This window comes from Podarcis pityusensis, assembly GCF_964106645.2.
Source record: "Podarcis pityusensis genome assembly, chromosome: 5".
In the NCBI taxonomy this organism is placed as follows: domain Eukaryota; kingdom Metazoa; phylum Chordata; class Lepidosauria; order Squamata; family Lacertidae; genus Podarcis; species Podarcis pityusensis.
The window spans coordinates 82,209,757-82,232,531 of NC_138032.1; the positions used below are offsets into that span (position 1 = coordinate 82,209,757).

The 22,775-nt window shown below is 41.6% G+C and overlaps 2 long non-coding RNA genes across 2 annotated transcripts; one reads left to right on the top strand and one right to left on the bottom strand.

Annotated features, from left to right (window-relative positions):
* Nucleotides 1–2,843: 2,843 nt before the first annotated feature.
* Nucleotides 2,844–13,618, top strand: LOC308478266. Its single transcript, XR_013986999.1, has 4 exons — nucleotides 2,844–2,936; nucleotides 12,050–12,212; nucleotides 12,876–13,008; nucleotides 13,183–13,618. It is a non-coding gene; the product is annotated as an uncharacterized lncRNA (long non-coding RNA).
* Nucleotides 12,382–18,348, bottom strand: LOC308478287. Its single transcript, XR_013987022.1, has 2 exons — nucleotides 17,895–18,348; nucleotides 12,382–12,878 (listed from the first exon to the last, which is right to left on the bottom strand). It is a non-coding gene; the product is annotated as an uncharacterized lncRNA (long non-coding RNA).
* Between the last annotated feature and the right edge of the window lie 4,427 nt (nucleotides 18,349–22,775).

Genomic DNA, 22,775 nt, shown 5'->3' on the forward strand with positions numbered 1-22,775 from the left:
AGTGGCGGAGAGCAGGCGGGGGCGGGTCCTGGGGGCGTGGCATGCCGCCTGCGGGGGGGTGTCACCGAGCGCATGGGGGGGGGAAGCTGCGATGGCAACGCACCGGGATCATGCTGCTGGGGGGAGTGCGCTCCCACCGCACTCCTCTTCCTCCGCCAGTGCCAGGAAGTTCCTGATTATGGGCCCACTTGGAACAGGTCTTAGAGGTGACAACAAAACGGAATTGCAGCTGAAAATGGCCACCAAGTACTGGGTTTCCCCTCCTCTCCATGTAATAATATTACATGGACTGTTTCATGAGAGTGCCAGCCCCACAGCAGCTGTTGGGAAATACAGTCCATGAAGATACCACTTCACACATTTCCATAACTACATGTTATGGTGAGAAGACGGGAGAACATGATATGGGAGACGTGCTTTTCACACCAACCCTGTGTTCCCTCTGAGGCACATGGAGAGCTGTGGTTCAAACACGGAGACACTGGATTTCACAGCTTTTTCCAGACAAATTTGCTCCCTCTTAAAGATGCAATTAGGGAAAACAATGGAACCAGCCCTAATGTGACCACTCTTTCACCTTCCTCACTGTGTATCATCTAACATCTTTAAGCAAAATTAAATTCATTCATGCAGGGAGTAAGAATATACATGCGCTCTCTCTCTCTCTTTCTCTCTCTTTCTGCTCCTGTATTTAAATGAGGCCACACCTACCCCAGCTATGCAGGCAATTAGTAAGAAATTCACACATTATCCTGGCATTTCCTTGGAAAAAATCATGTACCATGAATATTTGCACTATGACTCAGAGACATACCCTAAAATATTCGGAAGTATTTGTAACAATTAGCTATTGCTTTTCCCTTCTAGGAAATGAGAAGATATACAATAGATAGCACTGAAGTCCCTTTGCCTTTTTAATTCTAGATTTTTTTCTCAGCTTTTGTTTCAAGAAAGGGGAAAAGCCAATTCTGTGAAAGAGAAATGAAGGCAGAAAATAAATGGATTTTGCTTTTTATCTTTGGAAAATTAAACATTTACAAAAGAACACCCCAGGTTTCAATAACGAAAACAAAAGATCCTTCCAGTAGCACCTTTAAGACCAACTAAGTTAGTTCTTGGTATGAGCTTTCGTGTGCAAGCACACTTCTTCAGATACCTGAAGAAGTATCTGAAGAAGTGTGCTTGCACACGAAAGCTCATACCAAGAACTAACTTAGTTGGTCTTAAAGGTGCTACTGGAAGGATTTTTTTTATTTTGACTATGGCAGACCAACACGGCTACCTATCTGTAACTGAAAACAAAAGATGTATAACTGTGGGCTGAACTGTATGTGATGCTAAATGTGTTGCTTGAAAATCAGGTGACCAGATACTGAGGAGGACAGAGGTACGATGAGCATCTGCAAAGTAAGATGCAGTTGCCCAAATACCTAGACAGATATTAAAAGAGATAAGAAACCTCTTATACTTTAAAAAACAAACAAACAAACAAACAAACCTATTTTCATTAATCAGAAACAGTGACAAAAGCCACAATCTTATACAAATATAGTTGGGACATATGCCCCATTAAATTGAATTGAGTTTGCCTCTGTGTAGACATGTACAGTGGTACCTCGGGTTACATATGCTTCAGGCTACATACGCTTCAGGTTACAGACTCCGCTAACCCAGAAATCACGCAGCAGTGGTGCGGCGGCAGCGGCAGGCCCCATTAGCTAATGTGGTGCTTTAGGTTAAGAACAGTTTCAGGTTAAGAACGGACCTCCGGAACGAATTAAGTACTTAACCCGAGGTACCACTCTATAGGATTGCACTGTAAGACAACCTAGTGATGTTGAAAAAATTGGCTCCTTTTCCCTTATGGGGTACCCAAGAGCCCGCATAGAGTCCTTAAGTGGGTTCCCTGTCAGTAGGAGAAAATAACAGAGGCCAACCAGAGAATATTGAGAAGCAAAGCAGCTAGTAAGCCTGATCTTTATTAAACTGTTGCAACAGGGTCCTCACTCACCACGTGCAGGAGGGAGGAGGAACCCAGAACCATGGTGTGCAAGCCCTTATATAGACTATTGAAATTGCCCACCTTGTAGCTCAAGACCAAGCCCCAAAACATCATACATACACAGAAGGAGGTGGTCTACAACAGACATCCTGTCTGCCAGAATACCTGACAATGGCCAGTGATTGCTTACTTGGGCAGCCTGGCCATTCTTTTGTGATGGTAAATACTTTTAACTCCTGAATCCAGGTCACAGGATCACCCTTTTAATACACAAAGATGCCCTAAAGACAGGTAAGCAAAAGACAATGGAGAGGCTTTCCCATTTCCTTCTTCCTTGCAGAGAAAAATTTGAGGTCAATTTGGGAGAGTCAAAATGGTTTCAGGATTGCTCTCCCGTACTATTTATGAACATTTATTTTATACACAGTGGTACCTCGGGTTACATACGGTTCAGGTTACATACGCTTCAGGTTACAGACTCAGCTAACCCAGAAATAGTACCTTGGGTTAAGAACTTTGCTTCAGGATGAGAACAGAAATCGTGCTCCGGCAGCGTGGCAGCAACAGGAGGCCCGATTAGCTAAAGTGGTGCTTCAGGTTAAGAACAGTTTCAGTTTAAGAACGGACCTCTGGAACGAATTAAGTACTTAACCCGAGGTACCACTGTATATGAGACCTTAAGTTCTTATAACACTAGTAATGAAGAAGGCATGGTTGTTAAGAGAGCTATAGAGAGAGGGCTTCAAAGTCTCATTCAACCACAACTCTCCCTTTGTGACACCCAAAGAATCTTCTGCTTTTATTGCTATGGCGATGGAGGGGCAAATCATTTCTGACTACACTGGGAACCTAAGATCTGTTGCGACAGAACCAAGGAATTAACAGGCCAGGTTCTGACTAAGCACACTGGTTTTCTAATCCACCGTTAATTCCTGTGAGTATTTGTGTAGCAAGATCTGTGAGAGTTCATGTGTGTAGAAATAGGCAGCACTGCAGGATTCTTTCTTTATTTGGATACTCCCTCTTAAGTCAATAAGAAAATCTTCCCTGCAGTTTCACCCAAGTACATTTTTTGGGGGTTGGTTGTTAGTGGGAAACACTCATTTTGAAAGAGGAAATATTAAGCAGACTTGAATCGTTTTGACCATACAGCATTATGGCTGTCAGTCATTTAGAAGTTTTTTATCTGATTAATTATCTGTCTAACCAATCAATTAAGTGTAAACAAATGTGCACATTACCATATTTTAATATTAATTCTGGTTTGAGCTATTGAAAGAAATGCAAGGTAACTTATAATTTAACAAAACAGAAGCTACATTTTATTACTTCCCCATTTATTTTCTATTACAATAGCACATGAAGAAAATGGCTTCCAAAAATAATAGTCTTTAAATCATAACCGCACTGATTAAAAATTGCCCTTGATGATTAAAACTACCTCAACCAATTAATCAACTAAAACTTTGGTTGCTTAATCTACCAATTAACTGTACTAATCTTATCCATTAATTTTATCTACTAAGGTTTACACCTTGTAAATAACACTTTTGATTTTAGAACTGATAGATGAATCAGGTGGTTACTGTGTTTTCCCAAAAAGGATAATGTAAAGGTAAGTTGAATGGCAGCCAGTACTTTGAGTTCATTACCCTTTCACATTTTTTTCACAATGTCAGGAACATTCAGTGGGGTCTTGGACTTGGGGGGACGCTGGGCAGAGTTTCAGCTTGATAACCACCACTATCTTGCTCTACTAAAGGAAGGGCGGGGGACTGCAGGGAGACAAGCCACACAATGAAATCAGACGAAAGTGGGCTAAGTAAGCCCCACCCCTACTCCTCTAATTCAGATTTGCTTACTTAGAGAAAAGAGATCTATTCTTGGTGGCTAAAGATCAGAAGGTCGGCGGTTTGAATCCCTGCGACGGGGTGAGCTCCCATTGCTCGGTCCCTGCTCCTGCCAATCTAGCAGTTCGAAAGCACATCATAGTGCAAGTAGATAAGTAGATAAATAGGTACCACTATGGCGGGAAGGTAAACGGTGCTTCCGTGTGCTGCTCTGATTCGCCAGAAGCGGCTTAGTCATGCTGGCCACATGACCCAGAAGCTGTACGCTGGCTCCCTCGGCCAATAAAGTGAGATGAGAGCTGCAACCCCAGAGTCGGTCACGACTGGACCTTATGGTCAGGGGTCCCTTTACCTTTACCTTTTAGGACTGACACAGTCATAAGCTCCCATCCAGAATGCATATTCTTTTCAGATAAACATTTTGGCTGTGTACACCTCACCTGTTTCCCCAAAGAATCCTAAGAACTGTACTTTGTTAATATTTCTAGTCAGATATAGGTTGTACTGGGACCTGCAGTTTCAGGAATGTAGTGAGCTGAGACAAGTTCAAACAACTGTTGCCCAGTTAAGTTCAGTATGTGCATTTAACTTGTGTGCATTCAGCTTTACATATGTGCCCCTCCCCAAAAAAGGTGGAGTGAAAAGTGGTGAGGTTTTGGAGAAATGACTTTGGCTATTCCACCAACCATTGAACCTAGTGTGTTTTGACTATACACGATTTTTGCTTTTGGCGCAATCCCCGGAACGTAACCACCATGTAAGTTGGGGACTTACTGTATACATAAGACCAGCCCAACGACAAGGTGCACTTGTCAGTCTTGTGCCAAAGCAATCTAGAGGACAGTGTGTGTTTGAGGTTCCCTGGTGACAACTTATTTTGAATTCCAGCCTCAGCATTTGAAGGTAGCCTGGTCGCACAGCCACCTTTTCTTGCTGCAGGATGACATAATAGCAGATTTAATGAGAGGACACTTTCTCTCTAACGACCTTCACAACACTTCACCCCTTCGTCAGTGGAACTATGTCGGTCTTCAAATATTACACAATGCCAAGAGTTTGGTAACATTTAGCTAATGGTCAGAAAGGAGGGATTCACAGATATTCCCCAGTGTTTTTGACAAGGAGTGTAAGGCACTCACAGAGCATTTAGTTTGCCTATTTTAGCACACTGGTATAAATAATACATATACATATGGAGGTTTTCGAAGAAGCAAAAAGCACAAATGCATGAGGTGAATTTAGGCCCTCACCGAGTGCAGAAGGCTAAAATCTAAGCAAAACCCTTCTGTTCTTTCAGAGGTAATGGGATGTAACAAGATTTTTTACAGCTGGAACTTGCTGGAACTCAGTTCTGGCACCTATCAGGTGGGCACCATTACCATTCGAAAAGAATGAGGGAGATGTTCACACTGAGTGCCGGCACTTATTCTTCTAGAAAATAGCACTGGTTGTCACAGTTCTGAGGGAAAGGCCTAAAGGCATACTCGGAGATGATTCAAGAAGTGAAACAAGTCACAGATCAAAAAGTTAAAGTTGTGAAGTGACCATCTGAAGCAAACACTTGGTTCAAGCTTGAGGTTTTTTGAAAGTCCCTTCTATTCTTTAAAAATTTAAACCCATCTTATTTCTTGTTTGCCTTGTCTTTCTGTTTCAGTGATGGGGAACCTGTAGCTCTACAGATGTTGTTGAACTACAATTCTCATCATCTCTGACCACAGGCCCTGCTGGCTGGGGCTGATGGGAGTTGGAGCCCAATATCTGGAGAGCTGTGGATTCCCCAACCCAGAAATTTAACAAATTTAACAAATAATTTTATTGTTATATTTGTTATGTAACAATAAATGTTCTGCCTTTTAATGGTCTCCTAAAATCTGCTGCTTGAGGTGAATTACCTCACTCTGCCGGATGTTACAGCTGGCTATGTTTTGCATTTTAGCTTTGTTAAGTTTTTTTCTGAGTAAAAACTTCTATAGACAGGAATTATAGACATCCATATGGCGCAGAGAGTCTTCTGTGGCATGAAGTGTGGACATATCCCTCTGGGGATGAGGGAAAATATTTTGGAGTTATATGAGATAGCATTGTCACGTGGATCCAGCTAGGCTCTGAGTCTTGTTGGATTAATAATGCTTATGTATTGTGGTAAAATATATAAGCTCAAACTCTGAGCACAAATCAACAAATAGTGTGACTCAGAAATCAACCAAAATCAAAATCAGCAGAATACCTTCCCAAATAGCCATTCCAAAGAAGGCAAAGCTACGACCTCAGGTTATTTTCCCCTTAGATACCAACCTTGGCTGCATACATATCGTACATTTAAAGTTACAGATAGGTAGCCGTGTTGGTCTGCCATAGTCAAAATAAAAAAATCCTTCCAGTAGCACCTTTAAGACCAACTAAGTTAGTTCTTGGTATGAGCTTTCGTGTGCAAGCACACTTCTTCAGATACACTGAAACAGAAGTTGCCAGATCCTTCTATATAGTGAGAAGGTGGGGAGGGGTATTACTCAGAAGGGTGGTGGGAATTGGAGATTGGCAGATAGCTGAGATGAGCCTGCTGACGACTCTTAACGACTGTAATAGGTCTTACAGGAAAAGGCAAGGGGTGAGAAGGTGAGAAATGGCTTAGTCATGTATAATGGGATAAGAATCCAATGTCTTTGTTCAAACCAGGTTTCTCCATGGTTTTAAGTTTGGTAATGAGTTGCAATTCAGCAGCTTCTCTTTCCAGTCTATTTCTGAAATTCCTTTGTAGTAAAACAGTTACTTTGAGATCTTGTATAGAATGTCCTGGGAGATTGAAGTGTTCTCCTACTGGTTTCTCTGTTTTGTGATTCTTGATGTCAGATTTATGTCCATTTATTCTTTGGCGTAAGGTTTGGCCTGTTTGTCCAATATAGAGAGCTGAAGGACACTGTTGGCATTTGATGCCATACACAATGTTAGATGATGAGCAATTGAATAGTCCCGAGATGGTATGTGTGATGTTGTTGGGGCCGGTAATGGTGTTGTCCGGGTGTATGTGGCAGCAAAGTTGGCATCTGGGTTTATTGCAGGCTCTGGTGCCAGTGTCCGTGTTAAGTCTGGTTGTAGTATTATTGTGGGTTAGGAGTTGTTTAAGATTGGGTGGCTGTCTGTAGGCAATGAAAGGTCTTCCTCCCAGAGCTTGAGAAAGAGAACTGTCATTGTCCAGGAGAGGTTGTAGATCTCTGATGATGCGTTGTACTGTTTTAACTTGGGAGCTGTATGTGATGACTAGACCCAAAAAAGAAAATAACAGAACACCTCTAGTCATCACATACAGCTCCCAAGTTAAAACAGTACAACGCATCATCAGAGATCTACAACCTCTCCTGGACAATGACAGTTCTCTTTCTCAAGCTCTGGGAGGAAGACCTTTCATTGCCTACAGACAGCCACCCAATCTTAAACAACTCCTAACCCACAATAATACTACAACCAGACTTAACACGGACACTGGCACCAGAGCCTGCAATAAACCCAGATGCCAACTTTGCTGCCACATACACCCGGACAACACCATTACCGGCCCCAACAACATCACACATACCATCTCGGGACTATTCAATTGCTCATCATCTAACATTGTGTATGGCATCAAATGCCAACAGTGTCCTTCAGCTCTCTATATTGGACAAACAGGCCAAACCTTACGCCAAAGAATAAATGGACATAAATCTGACATCAAGAATCACAAAACAGAGAAACCAGTAGGAGAACACTTCAATCTCCCAGGACATTCTATACAAGATCTCAAAGTAACTGTTTTACTACAAAGGAATTTCAGAAATAGACTGGAAAGAGAAGCTGCTGAATTGCAACTCATTACCAAACTTAAAACCATGGAGAAACCTGGTTTGAACAAAGACATTGGATTCTTATCCCATTATACATGACTAAGCCATTTCTCACCTTCTCACCCCTTGCCTTTTCCTGTAAGACCTATTACAGTCGTTAAGAGTCGTCAGCAGGCTCATCTCAGCTATCTGCCAATCTCCAATTCCCACCACCCTTCTGAGTAATACCCCTCCCCACCTTCTCACTATATAGAAGGATCTGGCAACTTCTGTTTCAGTGTATCTGAAGAAGTGTGCTTGCACACGAAAGCTCATACCAAGAACTAACTTAGTTGGTCTTAAAGGTGCTACTGGAAGTACATTTAAAGCACATTGAAAACAAACACATCCTAAAATAATCATGGGAACTGTTGTTTATCCCTCACAGAGCTACATTTCCCAGCACCCGTAAAAAAACTACTGTTTCCAAGATTCTTTGGGGGATGTGCTTTAAAGGCATGATGTGTATGCAGCCTTTTTTTCTGGCACATACTAAAGACTCCTGACATCTTTTAATTCTTTATTTATTAAATTTATTCCCCACCCCACCCCACCCCTCCTCCCAAAGAAGCATAGGTTTTTGTGGGTGGGTTCCTACAAGATATTCTATTTATCTGACATTATAATAAATTTGCATTCTTATGGAAGGGACCCCGAGGGTCATCTAGTCCAACCCCCTGCAATGCAGGAATCTCAGCTACATCATACGGAACAGATGGCCATCCAATTTCTGCTTAAAAACCAGCAGTTGATGCTAGTAAATAAATGCACAGCTGCACACATGTACACACACATATACAGTGGTATCTTGGTTTACGAACTTAATCCGTTCCAGAAGTCTGTTCTTAAACCAGTGTGTTCTTAAACCAAGGCGTGCTTTCCCATAGCAGTGGGGGACTCAATTTACTCAACAGGAAGCCAAACTTGTTCTTATTCCAAGCCAAAGTTCACAAACCAAAACACCTACTTCCGGGTTTTCAGCGTTCTTAATCCAAGTTGCTCATAAACCAAGGTACTACTATATATGGATATTCTAAAGACAACACAACACAAGTCCCCAGTCCCCAGTCTCTCATCCAAAGGAAACTAAAACGTGGTACGCTTGGTCTTCTTACTATTCAGGGAAGTAAAGAGTCAATAACAATATTCACACCAAGAATATTGGGTCATATAGTATTTGTTGCTGGAATTCTAACAACTTGACATTTCTACTTGATACATATGATGATGCTCAAAAGGAAGGTTCTAGAAATACTGTCAGCAGCCCCAGGCTCTCTCCATCACAGCTTTTCAATGCATGCAGACAGTAACCACCTCTGGGTGAAAAGATGTCCTTTCCATATTTGAAATAAAGTATGAACTGACAAATTTACTGTGTTGCAAAACACAGGCAACCTGTTTCAAGTTTTCTACATTTCATTATTTTTACAGTGCAGTCTGATGCATGTTTACATGGCAGTAAATCTCACTGCATTTAAAGGGATCTACTAAACAACATTCCCAGTCAAGTATCCCTAGGACTGCAGTTTTCAATGTCCAATTGAACAAACCAGTGCTTTGATTTGGGCAGGCTCCTTTTTCAGAATTCATCCTACTCTAATCTGTGTTCTTCCCTACTTTCCTGTGAGGCCACCTTTCCAGTTTTCCAATTTCCATTTCTTTCTGTACAATGACCTGGCTGCTAGCATTTCTGATTGCTGCTATATAGATGAAAAATGCAGGCTAATGGATATAGTTATTGTGGGGAAAGCATCCCACTTAGCTTGAGCCTGTCGTGGTGTTTCACAGTTGATGTTTTATTTGTTGTGTCCTCTGCTGTCTCCCACACAATGGACACCAAGAATGATACTATCTATATAGTTTGTTTGCCTGATAGTATAGTGATTTTGTCCTGCAGTGCAATCTCTGAAAATCTAACAGACTACGGCCAAGGTAGGAGTTCTTCTGCTCTCACAATTCTGAAAAGCAGGATGTCTATATTTAAGTTCCAAGTTAACTCTGTACAATGGACTGCAACATGTGCAAGAACCCTGAAGTAAGGCCACATCAATGCTTTTTTGCATTGTGGAGTGGTTTGGAATCACCTGAGTTTTGTTACAATCCTTTTGTATGCAACGTGTGTTACTCTGGTTGCAGCTCAGGGTGAGGAGCAGACACTGGCCTTCATTGCACGCTAAGAAAATGATTTATGGTTAACAGAATCCTGTAGAGCTGATTTGTTGCCCCTTTGAAGCATTCCTGAAAAATTAAAGGACTCGTGTTTCACAGTTTAAGAAAATTTCAAAATCACTGAGCCCCAAATCTCTGGCGAGTTTCTGCTCTTCATAGAAAAAGCCACACACAATGGCCTCTTTTCATCTGCCTTCTCTGGAAGACTCTCTTGGAAACTCTTGCTGCTGCTAAGGAAAGCTGTATGACTAGCCTCAGCTGAGATCTTGCCCTCTCTTTCTGGTGAAAGTTTATCCCCCTTGACCTGCTGGCTGGCAATTCTAGGAACCTTAAATTGAAGTGCAGAGGAGGTAAGCTGCATAAAGAACAGCCACTGGCATGGTGGAAGGATCCTTCCTGCTAAGGATCTACCAAAGCGGCCCGGCCAATTCTGATTTTACTCCATAGTCAGCTGTTTTCTTTCGACTTTTCCTGATAGGGAATGAAAACCAAGCTCTGAAGAGCAGGCTTGGGCTCCAGGTCTGACTTGGCCTCTGTCTGCTTCCACTGCTGCTTGGCCTCCTCTCCCTTTCCTGCCCAATTTAAAACCGGCTTCGCATTTCACACAGGGTGATGACACTGCTCTGGCTTGCACTATTCCCGATACCTCTCTCATGCTGTGCGCCTCTAAAATCAGGAACAGAAGTCCTCTACAGAGAATTAGGCACAAAATGTCTTCAAATGTTTTCCATAAACAAAAGAAGGAAATGATTAGCTTTAAGGGATTAACCAGTCTTTCTGCAATATGTATGTATTCAGAAGATCTGGAGTTTACTTGTGCCATGGAACCAGGATGAACCCAGAAGCAGACAAGCTCTGAAATCATTTTCTAAGATTCCTGCATTTTCTATTTTGCAGGAGGGCCATTATGCTCCTGTCCTGCTTGCAGGCTTCTGGTTGGCCACTATGTGAGCAGGATGCTACATGATCCAACAGGGACTTTCTTGATTTTGAAAGTTTATGCAATGGGTTTCGGTTGAAGAATTAGAAGAGGAGGTGTCTGTTTGAAAGATTTGGGGAGTTGAGGGCCCGATTCTCGACTGAACCTCCCTAAACCACACAAGCCTCCATTCTTGATTTCTGCTCCCTTTCCCACACTTGCCATGCTGTTTCTGATTTTCTTTATGGAATAAATAAATGATTCAGCAACTAGGGTAGGGCTGAAATGGAAGGGTACAGGGGTACCAACTTGAATAAAATATTGTGGGTGTCCAGGTCAGTCCTGCCCCACATAATCAATCACATGATGCAGTGAACACACACTATTAGAATGGGAATGCCCATCAACTTTGTGGGGGGCCGGCTCACTCAAATATTTTATTGTGGGGGCCGAAGCCACCATCACCCCTAGTACAGTCATACCTCTTGTTACGTTTGCTTCAGGTTAAATCTTTTCAGGTTGCGTCCCACGGTGACCCGGAAGTACCGGAAAGGGTTACTTCTGGGTTTCGCCACTCGCGCATGTGCAGATGCTCAAAATGACATCATGTGCAGAAGCAGAAGCAGCGAGTCGCGACCCGCACAGATGCGGGTTGTGTTCTGCTCATGTTGCGAACGGGGCTCTGGAACGGATCCCGTTCGCAACCAGAGGTACCACTATAGCTGACTCCTATGGAAGGCTATGTCCTATTCCCTGCACTTTACAAGTTTGTCCAGCTGGCCCTGGAGTCATTGTATGGAAGTGGAATGAGCAACAGTATCACAATCCTACAAGTGATGACCAGTCAGATCATTTCACACCATTAGAAATGTTTTCTGTAGCCTTTGTAGCAAATATTTTCTTTTCTCATGGTTTACTATTCTGCTCAATGCATGTGCCATTTGAGTGCTCATGAAACAATTTAGCAAGCACATGAAAGCAAGGAACCTTCTCTTGCATAACCACCACCAAGATAAGTTGGAGCTGCATCATGAAACAATCTGATGCATTTCTGAATTTTCCAACAGCTTTTGCCCAAGGTGACTGTTAAACTTGGGACACAGGAACAATTTAGTCTTTTAAAATATTGTTCTGAACTATTCCAGAAGGTTAGTATAGGGACATCTAGGGATGTGCCCTTCTTCCTGCCTCTCCAGCTAAAAATTCTAAGGGGCCCTTGAAAGTTGTTCTTCCTCTCTCTCTCTTCCAGACAACCAGCAGCTAGCTGTTCTGAATATTGTTTGCTGTGTTGTTATATCACTTCTGAGTGGCTCCAGCAAATCTTACAAGTTCTTCCAAGATCTGAGGCTCCTTCAGATGACCTGTTTATTGAGCATTCATCCTGATTTGCTTGCACAGAGCTTATACAGAAGGTAAACTATGTCTCATCCTCACTGAGAATTCATTCAGATTTGTTTGCGGAGATGTTATATGGCAATGAGCATTCATCCTGCATTAATTCTGATTTGCCTGCATGGCATTTATATGTCTCCCCATTAAACATTCATTCATTCCACATTTTTCAGAGCATTTTGCCAGCACTTTCCCAATCATAAAAAGTTTATTTAAAAAATAAGTAAAAAGTAGATTTGTCGCCCAAGGGAGACAGAACACTTTCATCCACTTTAATTGTGCAAATCTAAATTCCCAGGATAGTGCTCGAATATTTCCTGCAAAATTCTGACTGTCTGGTAGGGACAGCTTGTGCATGTGGGGAAATAAGATAATATAAACAACTTTCATCACAGTTCAGCCTCCATGTTTCCATCATGGTGAAGGGGTTTGCAACTAAGGATCTGCCCAGAGAGAAAGATAAGCTATCCAATGCTTGGGTCCTAGTGTTGATGGTGAATCTGTTTCTTCTTGCTAAATCAGACCTTTGGTTCAAATCCTGCTTCTAGAAAAAGGTTCTCCATGTCTTCCGCGTTCTAACATCTGGTGCAGGCAGTACCAGGCACTTACGTCATCAAGATAAATAATTGTGAAGAGCCCTTGGAAGGAAGTTGCAGTATTCATGCTATGCTGGTTGTTGACAGGTTCTGTGACAAATTGGGAGAAAGATAAGTAGAATGATTTATGATGAACAGGTGATGACTGCTTAAGAAATGAACGGACCATTTCTATGGCATGGACCACTTTTCTGCATGAGAGGCACAGGTAACTGAAGAGGTGAGTTATGTAGCACTAAATCAGACTCAGTTGTGCAACAGATTCAGTACTGTGATTGCAGTGGGTCTTCTAGGTGCTTGTAGTCTCTGAGTCTTTTCACATTCAAAATCCACATTCCATCAATAGTAGGAAATGAAATAAATAAAAAAGACTGTAAACTTTTCCAATACGCAGTAACAGCGGCACGAATACTTCTGGCCCAAAAATGGAAACAGGAAGAATTACCGACGGTTGAAGAATGGAGAATGAAATTGATGGACTTTGCAGAATTGGATAAATTAACAGGGAAGATTCGATATTTGCGAGACCATAAGTTCATCAAAGACTGGGGGAAATTTACAGATTATCTGAAAAGTATATGTGATGAACAGACAACGCTTGTAGGTTTTCAAGATGTTCTGTGAAAATATGAGGAATATTGTAAAAAAGGGAATAAGACTGGGGAGGGTATATTTAAAGGCAATAGTAAAATTAAGAAATGCGTAAACGAAACAATTAAAATGGAAGATTGGCAGAGAAACTGAGGGAAGTCAAAAAAAGAAGAATTTGTGATAAATTGTGATATGGTTGTATAAATTTGTATTTGAAAATGAATAAAAAATATTATAAAAAACAAAAAACAAAATCCACATTCCATCAGTAAGATATATAACATTCTTTCCTTAAGAAGACCCCAAGCTTGTAGAGTAAGATGTGTGATATATTATTAGAAAAGCTGCTAGTGATGGCTTATTATCTGTTTCTTTAAGAAATGGTATACCCTGCCTGAGCAATTACAAATTCCCTAAGCTGCTTACATTTGTTTTAATGACCATAATTTCTAACTAGAAAAAATCCTGCTAATACTAAACATCAGAAAACAAAACAACAGCAAATAACGCTGGAATGGTAAAATCAGAGGCAAAGTCTCAAACTCAAGAAATTAAAATGTATTATGATGGAGGATATGCCCGGGGGAGGGCAGACTGCACTGTTTTCTTCTAATGACATAAACTGTGGAAGTTCATGTATATACCATGTCTGTTCAAAGGTTGTGTCCTTCAAACCCATGTGTTCCGATCAGTACATGAGGCGAATCCAAACTGCTCCTGTTTTTTAATACTGTTATGAGTTTATGGGGTGCCTGGACTCCCCTTCTAATTCCTGGACCCTGCTTCTCATTTCTGGGTTCCAGACACTGGATTTAGCATGTTAAACTATAAGCCAGGAGCCAGCCTGGTAATGGCCCATAAGGATGTGTGGCTCTATGCCCGAGGGCAAATGGAAGGAGTTCTTCTCTCAACTCAGAATTAGTTACACAGACAAAAGCCTTTGAAGGAGTTTTAGAGTTAGAAGGAGGGCAGCATTGGCAAAGATGTTATTCTTATTTCAGACAATTCCAATAATTAAGGGGACAGCGATATTTAAAGAGTGGCAAAGAGCAATTTCAAGATATATCTGGCAGGGTAAGAAGCCAAGAATTATGTATAAGTTATTAACGGATGCGAAAGAAAGAGGCGGCTTCGCCCTGCCAGACTTGAAATTATATTATGAAGCTTCATGTCTCTGCTGGTTGAAAGAATGGATAAAGTTAAAAAATACTGAGTTATTGGATTTAGAAGGTTTTGATAACAGATTTGGCTGGCACGCATATCTATGGTGTGAGAAAAGAAAGATTCATAAAGGTTTCGAAAACCACATCTTTAGAAGATCTCTCATAGAAATATGGGAGAGATATAGAAGTTTATTAGAATCAAGAACTCCCCACTGGCTATCTCCGTTAGAAGTTATGAGTCTTAAGAAAGTCAATATGAGGGGGAACTGGATTACATATAAAGAATTGATTATAAAGGAAGGAGGAAAATGGAAAATGAAATCCTATGAAGAAGTGAAAGAGTATGTGTATGATTGGTTGCATTATTATAAGGTTAACGAAATGTTTAAAAAGGACTTAAAAGAAAGAGGTTATGAGGTAAAAGAATCGAAATTTCAAATAGAAATAATAAACAATGAAAATAAAATTTTGTCCAAGATGTATAAAATCTTGCTAGAATGGTATACAAAAGATGAGGAAGGTAAATCGGTTATGATACACTGGGCCAGAGATTTGGGTTATAATATACAGTTTAATGATTGGATAAAACTGTGGAATGAAAATATAAAATTTACGGCATGTACTGCGTTAAAGGAAAATGTTATGAAAATGATTTATAGATGGTACATCACACCTGTGAAACTGGCAAAAATGTATAAAACATGTAATAAGTGTTGGAAATGTAAAGAAAAAGAAGGAACATTTTATCATATGTGGTGGGATTGTAAGAAGGTGAAGGGCTTCTGGGAAATGATATATAATGAGATGAAAAAGATGTTGAAATATACGTTTGTTAAGAAACCAGAGGCTTTTCTTCTAGGAATAGTAGGAAATGAAATAAATAGAATGGACTGTAAACTTTTCCAATATGCAGTAACAGCAGCCAGAATATTATTGGCCCAAAAATGGAAACAGGAACAACTGCCGATGCTCGAAGAATGGAGAATGAAACTGATGGAGTATGCTGAACTGGACAAACTAACAGGAAAGATCAGATATATATGAGATCAAAAGTTCATTGAAGACTGGGGAAAATTTTCAGACTATCTGAAATGTGTATGTGATGAGCAAATAACGCTAGTGGGATTTCAAGAAGTTCTGCAAATGATAGAGGACTATTGTATTGATGAAAACTAAGTGTGTGAAGGTTTATAAAATGCAATATAAAATTAGGAAATGCGTATTTAAAAATTTGAATAATGGATGATTGTCAGAGAGGTTGAAGGAAGTCTAAAAGAGAAAATATGTGATAAATTTAGATTGGATACTATAAATGTATGTTGGAAAATTTATTTTTTTAAAAAAAAAATAGAGTTAGAAGGAGGGCAATTGTTTTTAGAATTGCAATTGAGGATGCTGTAAGCTAGAGAGGAAAAATGGCAGTCTGTTAAACGTAGCAAGCTGAGCAAAGAGACAGAGGGCCATGGCTGATTTCCCCAAGACTGAGGCCATGGGAAAAGCAAGAACCTCCTGGAGTGTAAAGCTGTGAGCCCCTCCATCATTGACTCAGGTTGGATATATGTGCGTATAAACCATATATCATAAAGACACCACAATCTCCTCTGTGCCTTATTTCCAGAGGAAACACAAACCCTGGGTAAGCGCCTTGGTTCCTTTGGAACCTCACACCACTTGGAGACTGGGGTGGCATGTAACAATATTTTCAAAGAACAGCCATTGTATTCCACTCCCAATAATCCTTGGTGCAACCTAAAATCTGTTTTGCACTCAGCACCTGAGGTTAGCCACGTGGCAATGAGGACCTCCTCTGTCATGGCATCCCAACTCTGGAACATTTTCCTAGTGCTCTGGAACATTTTCCTAGTGCCTAGTTTCACCAAGTGTAGGGGCCTGGTAAAGACTTTTTTCAAAAGAAACAATCCCCAGGCTGTTGTTGTTTATATCCCAAGATGTTGTTTATATCTACAACATCTGAGCTTATTTAAATTGTATTAACTTTTTGGTGTTTGCCACACTTTGGGCTTCTTTGGGAGGAAGGAGGGATAGCTCAGACTCCTACTCATCTCAGAGTCGTTGCTTCAAGCCCCACTTTGGGTAAAATATTCCTGCATCACAGGGGGTTGGACTAGATGATCCTTATGGTCCCTTCCAATTCTACAGTTCTTTGAGTCTGTGAAAGTCAATAAGTAACAAATACATAAATGTCCACATCTGAGCAGGCGTCTGGTACGGTACCTTGCAAGAGTATTACTGTATTTTTCGCCCTATAGGACGCACTTTTCCCCCTCCAAAAATGAAGGGGAAATGTGTGTGCGTCCTATGGGGCGAATGCAGGCTTTCGCTGAAGCCTGGAGAGCGAGAGGGGTCGGTGCGCACTGACCCCTCTCGCTCTCCAGGCTTCAGGAAGCTATCCGCAAGCCTTGGGAGCTCCGCGGGAGTTCCCATCGGGCTCCCAAGGCTTGTGGATAGCAGACTGCATCCTGAAGCCTGGGGCGCGCTGCACAGCGCGCCCCGGGCTTCGTGCAGATATCGGGTAGCCCCACAAGCTCGGGGGACATCGGGGAGGCAGAGCGCCGCCATCCCACTGTTCCCCAACCTGGTTTGGAGGCTGGCACTGGGAGAAGCGGGCTTCTCCCCAGCGCCAGCCCCACAAGCTCGGGGGACAGATATCCGCAAGCCTGGGAAGACCGGCGCAACTTCCTGCCGGGCTCCCTAGGCTTGTGGATAGCAGCCTGTTCTGGGGGCTGGGGTCGGGGGAAGCTCGGGCATCCCCCGCCCCAGACCCGTGCCCGGGGGAAAAATACCCCCCCCTATTTCCCCCCCCCCAAAAAAAACTAGGTGCGTCCTATGGGCCGGTGCGCCCTATGGGGCAAAAAATACGGTAAGTTGAACATGGACACATCCCTATACACCAGGGAGTAAGTCCTATGGTAATCACCCAATGAGCAGACATGTGCAGAATCACACTGTAAGTCAGTTGAGGCTTGTGCTAATAAATCTGTGTAGTTTGTGTAAAATTCATCAAGGAACCCATTCACCTTTAACAGCACATTTTGAGCCCGATTTCCCTTCTTCCATTTCTGTCACCCACGCTTCACATCCAGTCAGCTCCACTCCATATGTATGGTTTAATAAATAAATATTTATACATGCTAAATAGGCTAGAGAGAGAGAGAGATGATAGGGTTTTGTTTCCCCCAGAGGAAGGGTGTTCTGAAAGTGGGACTGTTGTTTTCCCTGTTCCCCTGGTTGCTCCTCCATGCTGCCGGCTGCTCAACTAACGGTGGCTGCAATTCTGTGCACACTTATCTGAGAATAAACCCCACTGAATGCAGTAGACAGACAGACTTACAAGCTGACAGGCATAGGGTTGTGTTGAAGAGTGAGGCATTCATAGCTGGCAGGCTGGCTGCTGGGGCATCTTTCCAAATGCTGGAAAGGCGAGGCTTTGAGCTAACAGGAAGTGGAATCTGGCCCCGCCACTTCCCAGAGCCTGGGAAATGATATCAGGAGCCATTTTACAAGTCCAGGTTGACAACTGCAGATGGGGGGGGGGGGAACTTTTTGCAGCAGGCTAGATAGACTTTGCAATTTTTAGCATGCTGTAATTATGGCTCAGTTGGCAGAGCATGAGGCTCGTAATCTCAGGGTTGTGGTTCAAGCCCCACATTGGCTGAAAGATTCCTGCATTGCAGGAGATTGTGTCCAAGGAAGGTCCTAGAACAGATAATTATCTGTTTAATTATAATTAAACAGCCAGGCTGTGAGCATTTAGAAAAGGATGCCGTGATTCCTAAGACCCAGCATGGGTTTCTCGAAAATAAGTCATGCCAGACCAATCTGATTTCTTTTTTTTTGATAGAATTGCAAACTTGGTGGATCAGGGAAATGCTGTGGACATAGTGTATCTTGATTTCAGTAAGGCTTCTGACAAAGTCCCCCATGATATTCTCGTGAGGAAGCTGGTAAAATGTGTGTTGAAAGAGGTAAGCGTTTGACGAAAGAAGAATGGCAGACAAAATTAATGGACTACGCAGAATTAGATAAAATGACAGGAAGGATTCGAAACCTGTGGGACCAGAGATTCACAGAAGATTGGAAGAAATATACGAACTATTTGAAGAGCAACTGTAATCAACAAATTACGCTAGTAGAGACTACAAGAAGTTTTGTAAGGAGAAATGTATGAAGCATTGCAAAGTAGAGAAAGAATAGAGATATTAGTTATGAGATTTAAATGTAATAGTGGAAGTAAGAAATGTATATTAAGTGAATAGATTGGAAAATTTTCAGATGTGATTGATGGAAGTCAAAAAAATGGTATAAGATATGAAAGTATGTTTAATTATTGTTGAAAATGATATGTTGAAAAACTAATAAAAAAATTATAAGAAAGAAAGAAAGAAAAAGAAAGAAAGAGGTAAGCCTTAGGTAGATTCGTAGCTGGTTAACTGACCGAATGCATTAATGGTTCCTAGTCATCCTGGAAAAAAGTGAGAAGTGGGGGGGCCATCTGTCAAGGATGCTTTAGCTGAGATTCCTGCATTGCAGGGGGTTGGATTAGATGACCCTTGGGGTCCCTTCCAACTCTATGATTCTATGATTCTAGATGATCCTCTAGTCCTTTCCAGGCCTACAATTCTATGATTCTATGCTAATGTGATTGTTCTCTCTCTCTCTCTCTCTCTCTCTCTCTCTCTCACACACACACGCAATTTTAGTTTGCATTTTTTTTTTTTTTTTTTTTTGCTGTCTTTATATTGGGCTATTCTGCCCCTTGTAGACAGGTTTTCATGTTATTTCAGAGACCCGCCAAAAAAAAAAAAAAAAATTGACCAGAGGTGAAATGGAACAAAGGAAATATGGAGAAGAGGCCCTTTAACAGTTTAAATAGAGGAAACTTCTTTCCTTGCTTTCAGAATTTTCATCCTTTTTCTCCCTTCATATGATTCACTTACATGGCCTTGGTCTTTATTTAGTTTGAGGCCACAGACATTAATCATCCAAACTGAATCTTCCTCACCATCAGCCATTACTTCAATATCATCTGTAAAGATCAACTGAACAGCCATTATCATTTGGTACTTGTAAAATCTACCACAGTTATGAAATAATAAGGGAATAAATGCTTGCCTTTGGGTGGAATCCAACTTTTATCTAAAGCGATCTGCTACACAAGAGGGAATCTGCAATTTTGTCAAAGTCCTTCAAGTGGATTAGGTCTACCAGTATTTTCTGATAAGGTTACTGTCAGGGACTCTGGGGCTTGAAGTGTCTAAGGCTGTGAGTTACTATGAAAAGTCTGTACTAAGAACCCACTTTGAATACAGAAAAGTCTAGGGGTGCACAATAGTGCCCCTCCTCAAAGTGATTGGCAGGAAGTATGAACCCTCTGGATTGGACTATAATATAAACACTAGGAGCCTAATGTTCTGCCTTTGGCTGCACACACACCATACATTTAAAGCACATGATTTACCCCAAAGAATCCTGGGAACTGTAGTTCACCCAGAAAGAGCTACAAATCCTAGTACCCTTAAAAATTATAGTTCCCATGATTCTTTGGGGGAAAACTGTATGCTTTAAATGTATGATGTTTATGCAGCCCTAGTCTGAATGAGAGAACAGTGCTTTCTGTTTGCTGCACATTAAATTCTAGCAACTAGCTCAAGTCACCTCACGGACCCTGAGTTGGAGACCCCCCATGGCTAACAGGCCATACATAGCCAGTCATCAATTATTATTGATGCTATTATTTTTATTATTATTATTATGTTATTAGCAAATGTAATAGCTGTAGTAACGATATATAGTACATTATGTAGAGTAACTTCAACAAATGCTAGCTCCAAGGAACTTACAGTCTAAATTCAAATGGCTGGAAAGGACGATAGGATGGGGCAACTTGGCGTCCTTTTAGACAAGACTTTTAATGTGCATTTGGGGCAATTTATGCTCTTGAGGATATTGAGATGGTCATACATGCTTCCGCTTTTAGATTTGTGCCCTCATATCTTTCTCGATGGTCACACGGCATCTCTGTGGGGTCTGTAGTTCCCCCTCAACCACAGCCAAATGTTCCATTTTAAAAAAATCTCACTTTTGTTGCGCTATAGTGCTAGGGTGTCACAGCAATATGATGACTTTTTGGTATTGTTGCCACTCCCACATTTGTCCAGTAGATGACGTTTCAGTGGAAATGAATGGAGGCTTAGCACAGCAATCACATATTTGTGCTTTTTTAAAAAAGTGGGGTGGGGAGAGATTGCACTAGGGCTCTTTGCCACATTGCTACTATCAGAGCTGTCCCGCTCTCTTTGCTGCTGGATCAGCTGGTGTTTACAGAGCTGGCTTGCAGGTAGAAAAGAGGAGGCGTGAGGGATGTCATTGGAGTAAGGTGGCAAGCTAATAGTGAAGGCCATGTTGCATTCCCCTCCTCCCATCTTTGTTCCTTCCTTTGCTCTTGGGGCTATGATTGCACCTTTGCCTGCCTGTGGGGTACATGGAGAGAGGAGGAAGAAGACTAGCAATAATGAGGAGCGGCAGCAAGAGTGGAAGGATTTTTAATCTTTGTTGGAAGCCGCCCAGAGTGACTGGGGAAACCCAGCCAGATGGGCGGGCTACAAATAATAAATTATTATTATTATTATTATATTATTATTATTTTAAAAAATCATTACAGTTTTTAAAGTGGAGTGTGCGGTCCAATTCCTGACTGCATTTCCTGCCCCATCCCTAAAGTGAGGATCCCTCCGCAGCCTCCACTTGCTTTATTCCACCTGGAATAACAGCTATTTTCCTTGATAGAAGGGGGAAGTAAGGAGACAGTTATGGGCAGTTCAGGAAGGCAAAATGCATAGGTGCTACGGCTGCTGTTTAACATCTGTTAAGCCTCCGTGATGTGCTAAGCACCATTAGGTAACTAAATTTTGCCCATGAAATTAGGGGTTCAGCTGCAGACTGTAGAAAAACCCCAATTACAGAATCAATGATAGAATAACACTCCAGGATCATGGCTGGGCCAGCTATCTTCATGAATACATTCATGGCATTTCTGGTTGGGATTAGAGCAAGCTGGTAGTAGCAGTGGGCTTAGGAGGACAGTGGCTTTAATGTAACCACCACAGAGCACACCAAAGATGTTCTTCTGACTTTTCACCCTGGCTAAGCTGTACACTATGATTCAATTAGATCTCTTACATTGTTCACTGACTTTTGGTAAATTACACCTTTGATTTCTGGTCCAATGAAAAGGTGCTAATTACCTTTTTAAGTGCTCGTTTAATGTTCTGCAGTGACATAAAGCATTAGTGCAGCAGACTTGCGTGCAGGAACCTTCCAGAGTGTTCTCCCCCACTGCTTTGTTTAATCAGCCTTTTCCCATTTCTGCTTTCCTTTTCTCCACCCCTTCAAGGCCCCTACGCGGCTAGCTCTTCTGCAGATGAATAAATCTACTATATTGTTTGCTGAAATTGGCTGTCTTTTAGCATAATGAAAACAGAAACAGATCAGGGTAGCCTGGAAGATTCTCTCCCATTGTCACATTCGGTATTTTACTTCCTGCATTCCCAATTGCCAGTATTTCTGCATCCACCAACTCCACACAAACAGAGTATTCTTCAGCAAATCTTGCTGAAGTCACAACTTGCAGAGTCTGGATAACATCCACTAGATGATAATGTAGGTTGCATTGTGTTTCCCCTCCTATATTACTCACAGGCATGTCAATAGAATTTGGAAGGCTGCATTTTTCAAAGCTACTAGATAAATAGGCACTCCTAAACTTATTTCCTTTTAAATATCCCGTTTCAACCAACAGGGTTTGCTGCCAAGGAAATATGCTTAGAATGGTGCTGAGGCACTTCTATGTAGATTACTTTGTAAAGTGTCTGATTAAGACTGGTCCAGATTTTCTAGCAGGATCTGCAAGTATGGTACAGTGATGTTATGTGCCTTACCAGATAAATCCTTGTTGCAGGAAATACTTATCCTGCGGCCTCATCCGCAAACATATATTTTATTAGCTGGCAGATCTTCCTGCAAAGAATCCTGGGCCTTGTAGTTTGGCAAGGAAATGGGAATTCTGTTAGTAATCTCTAGCTCCCTGTCACACAAATTTGCTACTAACCTCAGCATTACGTATGAAGAATGACCATTGTACTAGCTTATGTCTGTAGTATCAACATGCCTAGAGGTTCTTTGTGTTGGCACTCCTTATTTGTTGGAGAAGCTT